General features: G+C 34.7%; 1 pseudogene; it reads left to right on the forward strand.

The window, feature by feature from the left end:
* Positions 1–2,445: 2,445 nt before the first annotated feature.
* Positions 2,446–6,539, forward strand: LOC140516851 (olfactory receptor 10AG1-like; annotated as a pseudogene).
* The last annotated feature ends 9,215 nt before the right edge of the window (positions 6,540–15,754 follow it).

Below are 15,754 nucleotides of genomic sequence, written 5' to 3' on the forward strand. Positions count from 1 at the left end.
AGAAAATACCTCTTTCAAAATTAGAATGGAACACATGGAGGCTAATGACTTTATGAGAAACCAAGAAATCACAAAACAAAACCAAAGGAATGAAAAAATGGAAGATAATATGAAATATCTCATTGGAAAAACAACTGACCTGGAAAATAGATCCAGGAGAGACAATTTCAAAATTATGGGACTACCTGAAAGCCATGATCCAAAAAAGAGCCTAGACATCATCTTTCATGAAATTATCAAGGAAAACTGCCCTGAGATTCTAGAACCAGAGGGCAAAATAAATATTCAAGGAATCCACAGAACACCGCCTGAAAGAGATCCAAAAAGAGAAACTCCTAGGAACACTGTGGCCCAATTCCAGAGTTCCCAGGTCAAGGAGAAAATACTGCAAGCAGCTAGAAAGAAACAATTCAAGTATTGTGGAAATACAATCAGGATAACACAAGATCTAGCAGCTTGTACATTAAGGGATTGAAGGGCATGGAATAGGATATTCCAGAAGTCAAAGGAACTAGGACTAAAACCAAGAATCACCTACCCAGCAAAACTGAGTAGAATACTTCAGGGGAAAAATTGGTCTTTCAATGAAATAGAGGACTTTCAAGCATTCCTGATGAAAAGACCAGAGCTGAAAAGAAAATTTGACTTTCAAACACAAGAATGAAGAGAAGCATGAAAAGGTGAACAGCAAAGAGAAATCCTAAGGGACTTACTCAAGTTGAACTGTTTACATTCCTACATGGAAAGACAATATTTGTAACTCTTGAAACTTTTCAGTATCTGGGTTCTGGGTGGGATTACACACACACACATACACACGCACACGCACACACACATAGAGACAGAGTGCACAGAGTGAATTGAAGACGATGGGATCATATCTTAAAAAAATGAAATCAAGCAGTGAGAGAGAAATATATTGGGAGGAGAAAGGGAGACATGGAATGGGGCAAATTATCTCTCATAAAAGAGGCAAGCAAAAGACTTATTAGTGGAAGGATAAAGAGGGGAGGTGAGAGAAAAACATGAAGTTTACTCTCGTCACATTTCACTAAAGGAAGGAATAAAATGCACACTCATTTTGGTATGAAAACCTATCTTACAATACAGGAAAGTGAGGGATAAGGGGATAAGCAGTTCGGGAGGATGATGGAAGGGAGGGCATGGGGAGGAGGGAGCAATTTGAGGTCGATACTCATGGGGAGGGACAGGCTCAAAAGAGAGAATAGAAATAATGGGGGACAGGATAGGATGGAGGGAAATATAGTTATTCTTATACAACAGGACTATTATGGAAGTCATTTGCAAAACTACACAGATTTGGCCTATATTGAAATGCTTGCCAAGGGGAAGGGGTGGGGAGGGAGGAAGGTAAAAAAGTTGGAACTCAAAGTTTTAGGAACAACTGTCGAGTACTGTTCTTGCCACTAGGAAAGAAGAGATACGGGTAAAGGGGTACAGAAAGTTGTCTGGCCCTACAGGACAAAAGAGAAGATGGAGACAAGGGCCGAGAGGGATGATAGAAGAGAGAGCAGATTGGTGTTGGGGGCAATTAAAATGCTTGGTGTTTGGGGGTGGGGGAGGGGACAAAAGGGGAGAAAATTTGGAACCCAAAATTTTGTGAAAATGAATGTTAAAAGTTAAATAAATAAATAAAGATGTTCTTTAGCCAAAATGAAATTATAGTCATATTTGAAACCTGATTATTGGAAATTGCTATTTTATGATGCTATGGGGCTATTAAGTGACTGTTCTTCTGAGTCGCACTCCAGGTATGGATAGCAAGAAAGGCAATCTGAGCCTCCATCACATGATGCCACTAAGCCTGTGAGATGCTGGTATGAACTGAAAAAGGTGATCTCATGGGAAGGGTGGGAGAGCGGTTGTTCAGCCTGGGCTGAGGAAAGATTCTCCTGACTCAGTTTTCCCCCTGACACCTGATAGACTTTAAACCTGGCTGAATGCAAGTTGACAATCTACTCCTGCTTGCAATTGACATGAAGTTGGGGAGATATTGTTTCCCTGCAGTGTTCCTACCCTCAGTGGCAACTTCCTATATTCAAAAGGTTTGTAAGCTTAATACCAGATCTATGCAATTATGGATTGTTGGTAGGTGAACATCAGAGGTTAAGTCTAAAATTAAGCTACTAGGCTTTGGACTTTAGAACAACAAGAAGTTACGGTCCTTTAATTCTTAGCAATGCTGTGGAGACAATTAGGTCAAGGGCTTGTGAAGTTAGCATACATAAATATTATTTGTGTCTCAGTTGGCTAATATATTTTAAAAAATTCTTTTTTGGTCTATATTATAAAAGCTTTAAAAAGAGGTATCACCTGACCAAAAGCTGGAATTGTTTTATGTGATATGAACTGTGTTAAAAATGAAAAATAAAGTAAAAAATAAACAAAATGAAAGAGGAAAAAAAAAGAAAAGCATGCGAAGATATGTTAGAACTGGAGCACAATGAAGTAAGGAGAATTACGAAAATATTGTGCATAGTGACAACAGCAATATAAATAGAAAAAGATAAAATATAAACATGAAAAATAAAAAAATGACAAATATGCAAAAGAAGTATATTTATGAAATTGTAAAAATCAAACAGTATTGAAAAGAAGAGATATGAGAAGACACCACCAGCATGCCCCAATATAGTGGTGGGAAGTCCAAAGGTTTTATATGTTGTAAGTTTTTGGTCATTCCAATGTATCAATCTGTTTTGCTGATATTATTTTTCCTCTTTAAAATATTATTTGTCAAGTGAGATATTTATATATGAAGACAGACAGACAGACTGTACTTTTGGAAAAAGTTACTTTCCTTTTTATTCTCTATTCAAAACGCCTCTAAGGTAATGTCCTCTTCTCATTGTCAGAAGTTTAATTTAGGTTCTCATTGCCTCTTTTTTGTATTATCGTAGGAATATGGTGGTTAATACCCCTGGTTCAAGGTTTTAAATCTTTTTATACATTCCCTTCTCCATGAAGTTTTCTCTTTTTTTAAGTTCAGTATGGGCAATATCATAATCTTACTCAGACATAAAATATTATTTTACCTTAATCTTGTCTTTGAAATTTTATAACTTTGTTTTGTGTCTTGTGTTAGTACATTGGTAAACATACACATATATTTGAGATTCATTTTTTTAAACTGATACATATGTATGATTAAAAAAGTCTATAGCCCACTGCTTTAGGAGAGGGAATTTAAAACATAGAGTGTTGGATATGGAAGGTACATTATTGCCAATAGTACATTTTCAGTTATGATGAAATTAAGTGATATTTTTGAATAGAAGGATTTTCAATCAGAGGATCAGATTTTCACAGATGGAGGGGACCGTAAAGGACATTTTTTCCAGGTACCTCATCCTACAGAAGAGGAAACTGAGACTTGGAGGTTAAATTACTCGTCCTGAGTCAATTAGAACGTAAGTCACAAAGATATTGACTTCTTCTTGCTGACTAGTGTCTCTCACATACTGTCATGTGGACAATGAATTTCAGCTATTAATAATCAAGAAACAACCATTGAACCTTGACTACATTCAGGCTACATAATCTACATAAGGCATAGGCATGACCTTCATATTCAATAAGTTTAACACCTCATTGGAAGCCCAGGATAAGCATTTATAAAATAGCAAGAATGTTCTAAGACAGTAAGCACTGAGCAGTGAAGTATGTGGTACAACAATAGGTCCTGTTTTAATGCAAAGAAGGTAGAGACTACTGTAGGTTTAGACAAGGAAGGGTGAGAGAAGGCTTTAAAATAATAATAATCTTGAACTTCAGAATTACTAAAGTTCTCAGGAGGAGAGAGAATACTTGATCGCTTGCCAGATGAGACAAATAATGAATTAAATGTCTGGCATCTTGTTAAATGTTTTAAAAATATTTTTATTTGATCTTTACAATTAAGCTCTGAGGTAGAGGCTATTAATGTCCCCATTTTAAGCTCCAAGAAACTGAGGCATAGAATAGTTATTTCCCAGGGGTCAAACATCTAGTAAGCTGAGTAAGCCCAGTGATCTATTCGTTGAGACCTAGATGCCTTCAACAAGTTGTTAAAGGATCAGGACCAGAATTCAAAATAAGTGGCTCCCAGTTCAACAGGCCAGGCAGTCAAAACAATAAAGAGAACAAGGTATTTATTTAAGTGCATTAAGGACTTCCATGAAAATAGGACTCAGAAAGAACTAAGATAAAGAAAACTACATTCAGAGGTCAGACAAAAAGGCTTCCTGCAATGACTCTGAATCTCATGTTGCTCCTCAATATATTTAGGGCACTACTCTTGGGCCACCTGGGTGCCCTCCTGACTTTTACATGGGGAAACAAATATTAAAACTATTTTCATAATAATGCTAAAATCATTAAATTTCTAACGTAGTAAATGCTGGTAGATATAACCTGCATAGATAGATAGATAGACAGATAGATAGATATAGATGTAGATATAGATGTAGATGTAGATATAGATATAGATATAGATACGTAAGTATGTATAAAAGCTTCAGGTGGAGAAGGTCTTCAATAATTGTTAAAAGTGGGAAGGTATCCTGAGAGAAAAATTGGAGAGTAATTGCCTGAGGTCTCTGCAATATTTGGTTCTTAAGGATGCTCATATTCCTCTAACTGGTGATATTATAATAATGACATAAGCATTGAGCTTATAAATACCACTTAAGATGATTTATCAGTTTTCCTTGAGAATCGGTTCAAACTAAATGTCCTATCATGCAACCAAAATTGTGTTAAAGTAAACATTAGAACGTTAAAAAAAAAACCTCACTTGTTAGAGCTTAATTACAACAACTTCCATACCAAGTAATTTCTGTTTTAATCACCATAGGTTTTTTTTAATGGAGTTCAGTTAGAAACCCTTGTGAAAGAAGATGTTTTGAAACTGATTATTTATATGTAATACTTTGTGAATTATTGTGACCATGTTTTTTTATTGAAAAAGAGTATATGGAAATGTAAGCTGGTCTTTAGTTTCATTTGAAGCATCTTTGGGAAAACTCTAGTAAACAGAGATGGGGAAAATCAATGCTTTACAATTAATTTAAAAAATAACACTAGGTCTGTATCCTATGGAGAGTTTTTCTCATGTGACTTGGAATTTATTTGTATTTTCTATGGGCTGCATTGATTTAAAAAAGTTATTCCTAAATAATAGTTATTACAATTATGTCATTGTTACTATTGTTGTTATTAGATAAAAATATTATAATAGGCATTGTGATTGGTATACTGGTTTAAAAAAAACTGATTCTTTTAAGCAGGAGGATGAAGACTCTAGTTTGACCTCAAATACATATTGACATTAATTTTCCAAAGTAGTCATTAAACCCTTTAGACATATAGGAAACTCTCTGAGTATAATTTGTAGAGAAAATGTCAGTGTTATCATGGTTTTATACAATTAAACTGAAATGAATAATAGAAATAAATTATTGTTCAATTGTTAACATAAGTTTATAAAATAGAGTATGCTAGAGATGAGAAGGCAAAAAATAGACCAATTATTTTTTTTTTCATTTATAGAAAAGAAAATAAATCATAGCTTAGGAAAGAACCTTCACTTCCCAAAATTCATTATTCCTCAATGTGGGAGTCACAGTCAACATGGCAATAGCAAATGTCATTGTTGTGACTGAATTCATTCTTCTGGGATTTGGGGACCTTCCCAACTATCAAGGATTTCTATTTAATATTTTCTTGCTCATCTGTATAAGTGTTCTGGTGGGAAATGGCCTCATCATTTTAATTAGTAAGGCAGATCCTACTTTAAAAACACCCATGTATTTTTTTCTTAGACACTTTTCCTTCCTAGAAATCTGTTACACATCAGTGACTCTTCCCAGAATGCTTAAAAACCTTTGACACAAAAGAGAAATATTTCTTTTCTGGAATGTGCTACACAACTTTGTTTCTTATTTTTGGAGGCATCAAGTGCTTTCTCCTAGCGGTGATGGCTTATGATTGTTACATGGCCATCTGTAACCCTTTGAACTATGCTCTCATCATGAGCCAAAAGATGTGTGGTTGACTCCTGGATGAGTGAAATTCCTATTCCAATAGGACAAACATACCAGATTTTCTCTCTGCCCTTTTGTGGTTCTAACCTTCTCAATCATGTTTTTTGTGATGTTCCTCCATTACTAAATCTTGCCTCTGGGAACATCACTGTGAATGAATTATACTCCTATGCTGGTTCTTTCCTGTCTGAAATTGTTCCATTTCTGTTGATACTTGGGACCTACATCAAAATCATTGCCACATTCCAGAGACTTTCATCAGTTATAGTGAGATAGAAAGCCTTCTCCACCTGTTCTTCACATCTCGCAGTGGCTAGCCTGTTTTTCGGGTCAGGTATCATTTCATATTTTTTACCAAATTCCATAAAATCAGCAGAAATAGACAAAGTTCTGTCTCTTATCTACTCAAATGTGATCCCAATGTTCAACCCTTTGATAAGCAGTCTGAGAAATAAAGATGTTATTCTGGCAGTGAAGAAATTGCTACCGAAGTGACTTAGGTCAGTGATTCTTAAACTGTGTGTACAGACTGTGTACAAACTGACTGTGGGGTTTGCAAAAACATTTAGGAACAGTAAAAAGGTTTCTGAATGCACAATGACCAAAATTAATGTAAAATCAAATGCTTTATGAATCCAACATGTTTCTACTGGTGCTTGTCCATGTTGAATCCCACAACTTCACTGCAGCTTTGGTTCTGAACACACAACACGTGCTCTTTCTTCCACATATGCCGTCACAAAACACAAAGCCAACAAGTATGACCAGAAAGACTTCTGCTCAGGTTTGAGTCTATTGTATGTTATGAATTGCAGTGTTTTTATTGTGCATACAAAAATCATTAAGTGAATTTTGGCTTATGATTAGGACAGAATTTCCAACAATTTCTTTTTAATTCTTATTACTTATTTCTACATCTTACATCATACTTCTGCCATTTTGTACTATGTATTTCTGTGAAGCAGCATTCTCAACGTTGATGCTTGTAAAATCAAAATATGAATCAACTCTCAAAATCATTGAACATGCTCTACGTCCTGCAGTGTCAAATATTCTGCCAAGATTTAATTTCTTATGTAAAAATAAACAAGTACATCTCTCATTAATATGCAAATTTGCTTTCATTTTTAATAAATTGTAAACCTATATGTATACCAAAGAATTGTTTTAAAATAAATGTCTTTATGATTTATTATCAGTAAATGTTTGATTTGTTTACTTATTTGACATAAGTATATATCCAAGGTCACGTAAAAATTTCTCAGGGAAAAACAGTCATGAGTAGAAAAGTGTCAGAAATCCTGCTCTATATCATACACATATACACATGTTACATATATATTTTAAATTTTATTATTAATATTGTTGCATTTTCATTCATGTCATTTGATTTTGACACTATATATCATTTTCTCAATCATGTCAATTGCAGATGATAACAGTTAATTCATAATTCCTACTTGTTTGACTTGATACACCCACGATTCATAAACTCATGTCAAATTTCAGTGTGATGTTAGTTTTCTTTAAGGTCAAGTTTTTCTTAAGGTAATGAAGCTTAAAGAGTATGGTGAATGGGAGATGGAACAGTTCCTTGTGTTCCTTTTCTCCAAACCCAAAACTTTGGGGCAGAATTTATGAATTAGATTGCACTAGAATCCTAACAGGATGACACACAATAGGGTTGTTATCCTTGTTCTTATAATGAAAACTTTCATTGTTTCTCTGTTAGAAGTAATTATGTCTCTTAGGTTTAGTAAATGTATTTGATTACATGTAACCTGGGTTATCTATGAAGTTGTCAAACTGTTTTCAATGGATTTTTCATTTGGTCATTCTTCAATTTATTTTTATTATACACATCATATATATGATTATGTGATTTTATTTTTAATAATATATTATTTATTCTTGACTTTTTTTAAATTTTGAGTTTCTAATTCTCTTGCTCCTACCAACCATGTCTCCTACTCACTGAAAAGGCAACAAATGTAATGTCAATTACATAGGTGAAATCATGGAAAACATATTTTCATATTCTCCATGTTGCAAACAGAATGCAAGACAAAGAAAACAGGAAAAAAATGTGCTTCAATATGCACTCAGAATTCATCAGTTCTTTATCTGAAAGTGGTTTGCACTTTTTATAATGGGTTCTTTGTAACTGTCTTGTATAATTACCTTGATTACAGGAGGTAAGACTTTCAAGTTGATCATACTTAAAATACTGCTGTTACTGGGTACAATGCTCTACTGGTTCTGCTCACTTCAATATCTATCAGTCCATACAAGTCTTCCCAGGTTTTTTTTTTTTTTTCTGAATCTATCACCCTAGATATTTCTTAGAGAACGATAGTACTTCATCACAAATATGTATCACTAATTGTTCAGTCATTCCATAAACGATGGACCTCTTCTCTATTTCTAATTCTTTGCCACGGAAAACAGAGCTGGTATCAATATGCTTTTTTGTAAATGTAGGACCATTTCCTTAGGTATATTTGAGATGCATTTCTATTATTATTAATGCTGGATCACAGGGTATGTGTACTTTTATAGACTTTTGGGCATAGTTTCAAATTTTTCTCCAGTATGGCTGGGCAAGTTTACAACTCCACCAAAAGTTCATTATTGTCTCAATATTTTCACATTCTTCTGGCCTTTGTAATTTTTTTTATCATGTTTGCCAATCTGAAAGCTGTGTGGACGTACTTCAGAACTGTACCTTTTACACATTTCTCTAATTAATACAGATTTACAGCATTTAAAAATATGAGTATATAAAGTTTTGAATTCCTTTTTTCAAAATTGTCTGTTCATATCCTTTGACACTTTATTATTTGGGGAAGGGTTCTTTTTTATATTTTGATCATTTCCTATAGGCCTGAGAAGTGATTATTTTATTAGGAAAAACAATTGCTATTTAGCACCATCTCAAAAAATTGCTGCTTTATTCCTAATCTTCACTATATTGCCTTTGGTTGTGCAAAAATATTTTGGTTTCATGTAGTTAAAATTATCCATTTTGTTTCCGTGATGTCCTGTAACTTTAGTTTGGTCATAAATTCTTTCCTCACCCATAGATTTAACAGGCATATTTTAAATGTTCTTATAATATTCAAAGGAATTTTAAGAAGAAAAAGTTATTCAAAATTTTCCGTATCTTATTTGCAATTTCTGCTACTTGAAATGAATCCTAATATCATTAAAAGTAAATTAAATGTGAAATATGTATCAAAATATTTATAGTGCCAAAATTTGTGGTATCAAGGAACTAGGCCGGATTAGCTACACTTTATTATTATTACTGAATAACTACAAATACAGAACATGTTTTTGGCTATTACGAGCAGGAAAAAAAATAGAAATGAGGAATCCAAAGAAACACAGGAAAATTTATATAAACTGATAGAGAGTAAAACAATAAGAATAAAAAAGAATAATACCCATGACTTTCTCCAAATAAATGGAAAGATCATAAAATATAAGCTCATCTCTGATAAAGGAGGAAAAAAATGCAATAAACGTCTTGCAGAAGATATAAGCAGCCATACCTCCTTATGTGAAGAAGAGGGATGGGAAGTGACTCTTAAACAATCCACACTCAGTCTCTATATTCAACAGTCTTATTCAAATCATGCTCTACTGTCATCAGGCCTGTTTCAAGTTTGAACGAAGGAGATTAAAAATTATAGTGTTATACAGACAGAAGCCTGCCACTTAATGGCATCATTACCGAGAAGTTTTTATTTCTGTAATCATGTTATTGTTGCTGTTGTTGTCAATTGTTTGCTTGTGCCAGTCTGTGCTGGACAGGTACATTAATACATAGCTCTCTTGAAAATTTCATCCTTGTCGTTTTCACTTTGTTTCATTCTCTGTTCTTGCTTAAATTTCTGTCACTACTCCCCTTATCCTCTACTTTCACCTTTCCTCTCCTCCCCATATTTCTCTTCTCCTTTCTTCCCCTTCCTTTCCTTTTTTCTCCTCTTCTCTTCTCTCCTCCTTCTCTCACACACAATCACATTCACCAAATATCTGAAAATGACTTTTCTTAATGGAAAACACAGGGCAGTGGTACAGGAGTACAGAATGCAGGTATTAGTGAGGGGGAGAGAGAAATGTAAATAACTATGCACATACAAATGTAGAAATGAGACAATATTAAAGGAATAGCATCCTTTTCTGTTTAACAGAGTTAATATACAGATTTGACCATTTTGAAGAGTTTTATCCTAAACTTTAATCCCTCACAACAGTAACCAGTTTTCAGCACCAATCTCTGATCTTTAATTTTTGATTATCAGGAAAATGGCAGCATATTGGATGATGTCTCACGGCACAAAAATTCATCTCTTTTTACCCGTAATTTTTTTGTGTGACTTTTGTTCCTTCCTGTTGGTCTAGTGCCCATTACTAGATCACATTCCATTTCAGGCACTCATGGCCTATGCCTCTATTAATATTTTCCCTGCATCCCATAAGAAACACTTCTTTCCCAAAGTCCCTAAGACTTTGTAGACATATAACCTCATACTACTGTAATCCTTTACAATTTACAAAATACTTTTCTAGAATGTCACTTACTATCCTCCAGGCATACATATACAGATTGAAATAAAGATTGAATCTGTGATTTCATTGCTATAAGGAGTTCTTGCTTGATGAAGCGCATTCTATCAATTTAAGAAGAGATTTTATGTAACATAGAATCTTAGAAAACTGTCTAAAATACTGAAAGGCAAAAAGATTTTCCATGATCTCATAGCCAAAATGTGTCAGAGGTGGTATTTGGTCAACTCACTGTGCAATATATCATATGGCAACTTATAAAAACTTAGTTTTTTTTACTTGAAAATATTTCTTTAAATGAATTAAAGAAAAGGGGAAAGGAAGACCTAAGTCTATGAAATCATCTATCCCTAAAATGCAGGTTTACATACTCCACAAGCCGGAAACTGACAATATGTAGGGTTAACACATTTCAATATTTTAAAATCCTTTAAGTTTTATAACAATATCACCCGATGTTTCTTATCTCCTAAATACATTTAGCAAAAACAACAATAAAAAGATATTATGAATGCCTTTTTGATGTTGTGCAATTGTTCAGACATGTACAACTGTTTTTGGGTTTTTTTTGGATCCCCAGGATCATAACACCCAAGGCACTTCTATCCTCCATTGTCTCCCAAAGTCTGTCCAAGTTCATGCCTATTGTGACTATCCACCTCATCTACTTTTCTCATTCTCTACCTTCTACTTCCCCTTATGGCTTCAAACTTTCTCAGCATCAGGGTCTTTTCCAGTGAGTACTGTCCTCTTGTAATGTGCCCAAAGTATTTCAACTTCGTATTTGACTTTCCAGCTATTTAAATACAGACTGAGTTGATCTTCTTGGTGTACAAGGGTCTCTTAAATGTGTTCTCCAGAATAACAATTCAAAAGCAATGATTATGTGGTATCAAGCTTGCTTTACAGTACAATTTTCACATACATATATTGCTACTAGGAAAAAATAGATTTTTCTATATGAACTTCTGTCAGCAATGTGATATCTCTTCTTTTTAGTATACTGTGAAGATTAGCAACGACTTTATTTCAAAAGAGCAAGTGTCTTTAAATTTGATGAGTATAGTTGCATTCTGCAGTTATCTTTGAAACCAAGAATATAAAATCTGACTGCTTCCATTTCTTCTCCCTCTATTTTTCAGGAAGTAATGGGACCAGTTGCTAAAAACTTGTTTAAATTTCAAGAGAGCGTTTGCACTCTTTCCTTTTACCCTCGCCAAAAGTCTTAATTCTTCACTTTATGCCATCAGAGTAATATTGTCTTTATATATGAGATTGTGGATATTTCTCCCAGTAATCTTAATTTTGGCTTTCGATTCATCCAGCCTGCATTTTATATGACATGCACTGCATATAAGTCAAATAAATAGGATAACAACATAGAGCCTTGTTCTATTCCTTTTCCAATCTTAAACCAATCACTTGTTCGCTGTTCAGTTTTAATTTCTGCTTTTTTGTCCACATACGGCTTCCTCGGGAAATGAGATGATCTGTTATTCCTAACACTTTGAGGACCTGCCACATTTTGTTATGATTCAAAAATCAAAAATTTTATTGTAGTCAATGAAGCAGAAGTAATGTATTTTTTTTCGAACTTCCTTGATTTCTCCATATTTCAGTGAATTCTGGCAATTTGGTCTCTAACTCCTCTGCCTTCCTGAAAACCAGCCTTCTCTTCTAGTAATTATTGGGTCACATATTGTTGAAGCCTAGCTTGAAGAATGTCAGGTATAAGCTAGTTGCCATGTGAAATGAGAATATTTGTTTGGTAAATTGAGCATTTTTCGTCATTGCCTTTATTCAGAGTTGGGATATAAACTGATCTTTCCCAAAGAAGGGTCCATTGTTAAGTTTTTCAAATTTGCTGGCACATTGAGTACAAGAGTGAAATAATATCATCTTTTAGGTTTATATCATTATTTATTTAGAATATTATTTTCTCCCAATTACATGTAAAAACAATTTTAGCATTCATTTTGAGTTCAAAATTCTCTCACTTCTTCCCCATGCTGCTTATTGATAAGACAAGCAATTTAATACAAATTATACATGTGTAGTCAAGCAAAACATATTTCATATTAGTCATGTTGTAAACCAAAATATAGATCAAAATTAAAAACCCAAGAAAAATAAAGAAAAATCTTTAAAATGTATGCTTCAATGTATATTCAGAATCCATCAGTTCTTTCTCTGGAGATGGATATAACCTTGTGCCTACAACGAAAGTCTCTGCCTGCTCCATCACTAAATTCACCCAGAATTGAAAGCTCTTCCTCTTTTCGAACATTGCTGATGAGGGTCACCACGTCTTCACATTTTTTTCTTTCTAGTTTTGTCACAGTGGGATCATACACACTGTTGATGGTGGCATGGCACTTTTTATAGGTGGGAATACACTGTCACGATCTTGTCATTCACTCCTTTTGGGAGAAGTAAAACTTGGTGACTAGATTAGTTTTTTATTGTGAAACCTACACCAGATTCATGGCACTCTCCGTCGCTGTGGCTACTCCATAAAACTATGTTTTCAGCTCTGACTTGGCAAGCTGGCTTTCATTTGCTAGCCTTTCTTCACTCAGGGTTGCTATTTGGATATAATATCTGCTGAGTTTTCTCACATCAAGAGCTGTTTTTCTTTCAAGACTACTGGAGTTTGTGTTTTCCACAAGCATCGCACATTCCATGTACTGATGGTGAGTGAAATCATCTTCACAAAAGATTTTGCATATGTTTTTGCATGTGTGTATTTCTACACAAGGTAGGGTCCACACCTACCTTAATAAGCAGGACAGGTTTGGGTGAAACAGAAAAGTTTTAGAGAATCTTGTCTGGCTCCGTCTGTAAACCATGAGGTGAGTGGTGTGGTCTTTACAAAAGGCTGATCATACACCCAGGCTTCTGCCAAATCCCATTGCTCCTTCAGCCCAGTGAGAAGATGATCCTATTGCTTGGGCCACCTGTTTGCAGTGTTTTGACAGTGTATCTTAACCTGCTTCTTTGTCACTTCCATGTTGCCACAGGACTTTGAGGTAGGTAAAAATGGTAAATGGTATGGTGAATAAATTGGATTTAATTGGAGGCAAAAACGTAGCAGTCATCAGTCTCACTACATCACTCGTGGTGTGGCTACTGAGCATGCCACAGCTTTCCTTGAGCCACACATAAGAGCTGGGTGAATCAAGTGAACACCAAAGATGAAGAGTAGCCCTAGAAAGGATTCTATAGCTTCCACACCAAAGGTACTAGTTTCCTCTGAACTTCCTACATCATGCATACATGTATATTTTTCCTGACCTTGGCAGTATACTTTTCAGGCATGTACACGCAGATGATGAGGTTGATGCACACGCTACCAGAGCTAGCTCAGTGTTTGGAACACTCCGAAAAACAGTGTGGGAGAGAAGAATTATTAGATTACCTACCAGACTGAACTTCTACAGAGCCCTTGTGCTGATCTCATTGTCTTATGCCTATGAAATCTTGACAATATACTAGTGTTATGCCAGGAAAATTAATTTTTTTTTCATTTGAATGGTCCTTGGGAACTTCTGAAGATCTCCTGACAAGATAAGGTATCAGACTCTGAAGCTGTTTCTCATGCTGAACTGCCAAGCATTCAAAATTTATTACATAGAATGAGACTTTGATGGACTAGACATGTTGATAAGATGGCAAATATCCTTTGCCTAAAAGGTTATTTTACAAAGAACTCACATAAAACCCATATGGAGGACAGAAAAAGTGATACAGAGACTTTCAAGGTCTCTGTAAAGAATTTAGTATAGATTGTGAGACAGCACAGACATCAGCATAGTATCACCCAACATGTTATGCCTGTAGCTCAAAAAAACATGAGATACTAAAATTTAGAGACGTCTCCTTCCCAAAAGTTCATATGGACTATTTGTGCTCAACCTGTAGAATAGCTTTTCAAGCTTATATTGATCTGATCAGACACGGTCAGATACACTGTGCCTTACCCCAATATAGTGATGTCATTTTCGTCCTCTTCAAGAGGAAAGGATAAAAGTCAAACATTTGTTGACGTATACAGGTTTTTTGTTTGTTTTTTTAGGGGTGGGGGGAGGAAAGCTAGGTGATTCAGTGGATACAGCACCAGACCTGATGTTAGGGAAATTTGAGTTCAAATCTGACCCCAGTCTTTCAGATATTTACCACTTGCATGACCCTGGGGAAGTCAAGTAACCTTATTATTATTATTAGATGAAGATAGTGGTGGTGGTGGTGATGATGATAATGAAAATGAAGAAGAAAAGATATGATAAAGGCTATCACGAAGCTTATTTAAAACTATTCCGACTTTAAGACTACTAACATCAATAGAAGGTGACTTTAAATTGAAAAAACCTTTCATGATGCAGAGGGGCTAACTTATGTTTGTTTCTGAAAAATGTTTGTAATGATCTATGTCGTTTGAAGATGATTATAAGATGCTTCCCTAGAGATCATTGTCCTCAGTCTCACAGATGCCCTACAAAATGCAACTATTGGGAGTGTCTTTATTATGTGATAACATAGCTGATGAGATAAGATAACAAGCTAAGGAGGAGAAAGAAAGAAACTAGGCTGTTTCTGTGTATGAAGAGAAAACTAGAGCGGGCACATGTGTCTGACCATCCTTTGGGAAATGTTTTGCTCTAGTATATCAGTCCCTAGAGATGATTTGGAACCATTCTGAGATTGATTGAGAAACTAGAAGAACATGTTGCACTTTGTAAGGATTGGTCAGAGTTTCATGTTATGACCACGAAAACAAGGAACTCATTGTATTTATGATCACAACATTTTTTAATCATTGTAGAAAAAAATTATGATGTTTCAAATACGTGTACACACATTGTGATGCTGGTAAACAATTATAAAACTTGACTGTTATTTATTGCTAAAGTTGTAGTACTCAATATTTTAGTCTGAAATGCTTGAACTCTCAAAAAAAAGAAAGAAGGGGTTAACTGTCCAGTTGTTCAGCCATTTGACCTCATTTGGATTTTTTTTTGGAAAAGATATTAGGGTAGTTTTCTATTTCCTCCTCTGGATCATTCCACAAGTGAGTAACTGAGGCAAACAGCAGAAAGTAATTTGCTCATGTCAGGTAAGTAACCAATTATTAAGCCTGG

Source organism: Notamacropus eugenii, chromosome Y (genome assembly GCF_028372415.1).
Source record: "Notamacropus eugenii isolate mMacEug1 chromosome Y, mMacEug1.pri_v2, whole genome shotgun sequence".
Taxonomy (NCBI): domain Eukaryota; kingdom Metazoa; phylum Chordata; class Mammalia; order Diprotodontia; family Macropodidae; genus Notamacropus; species Notamacropus eugenii.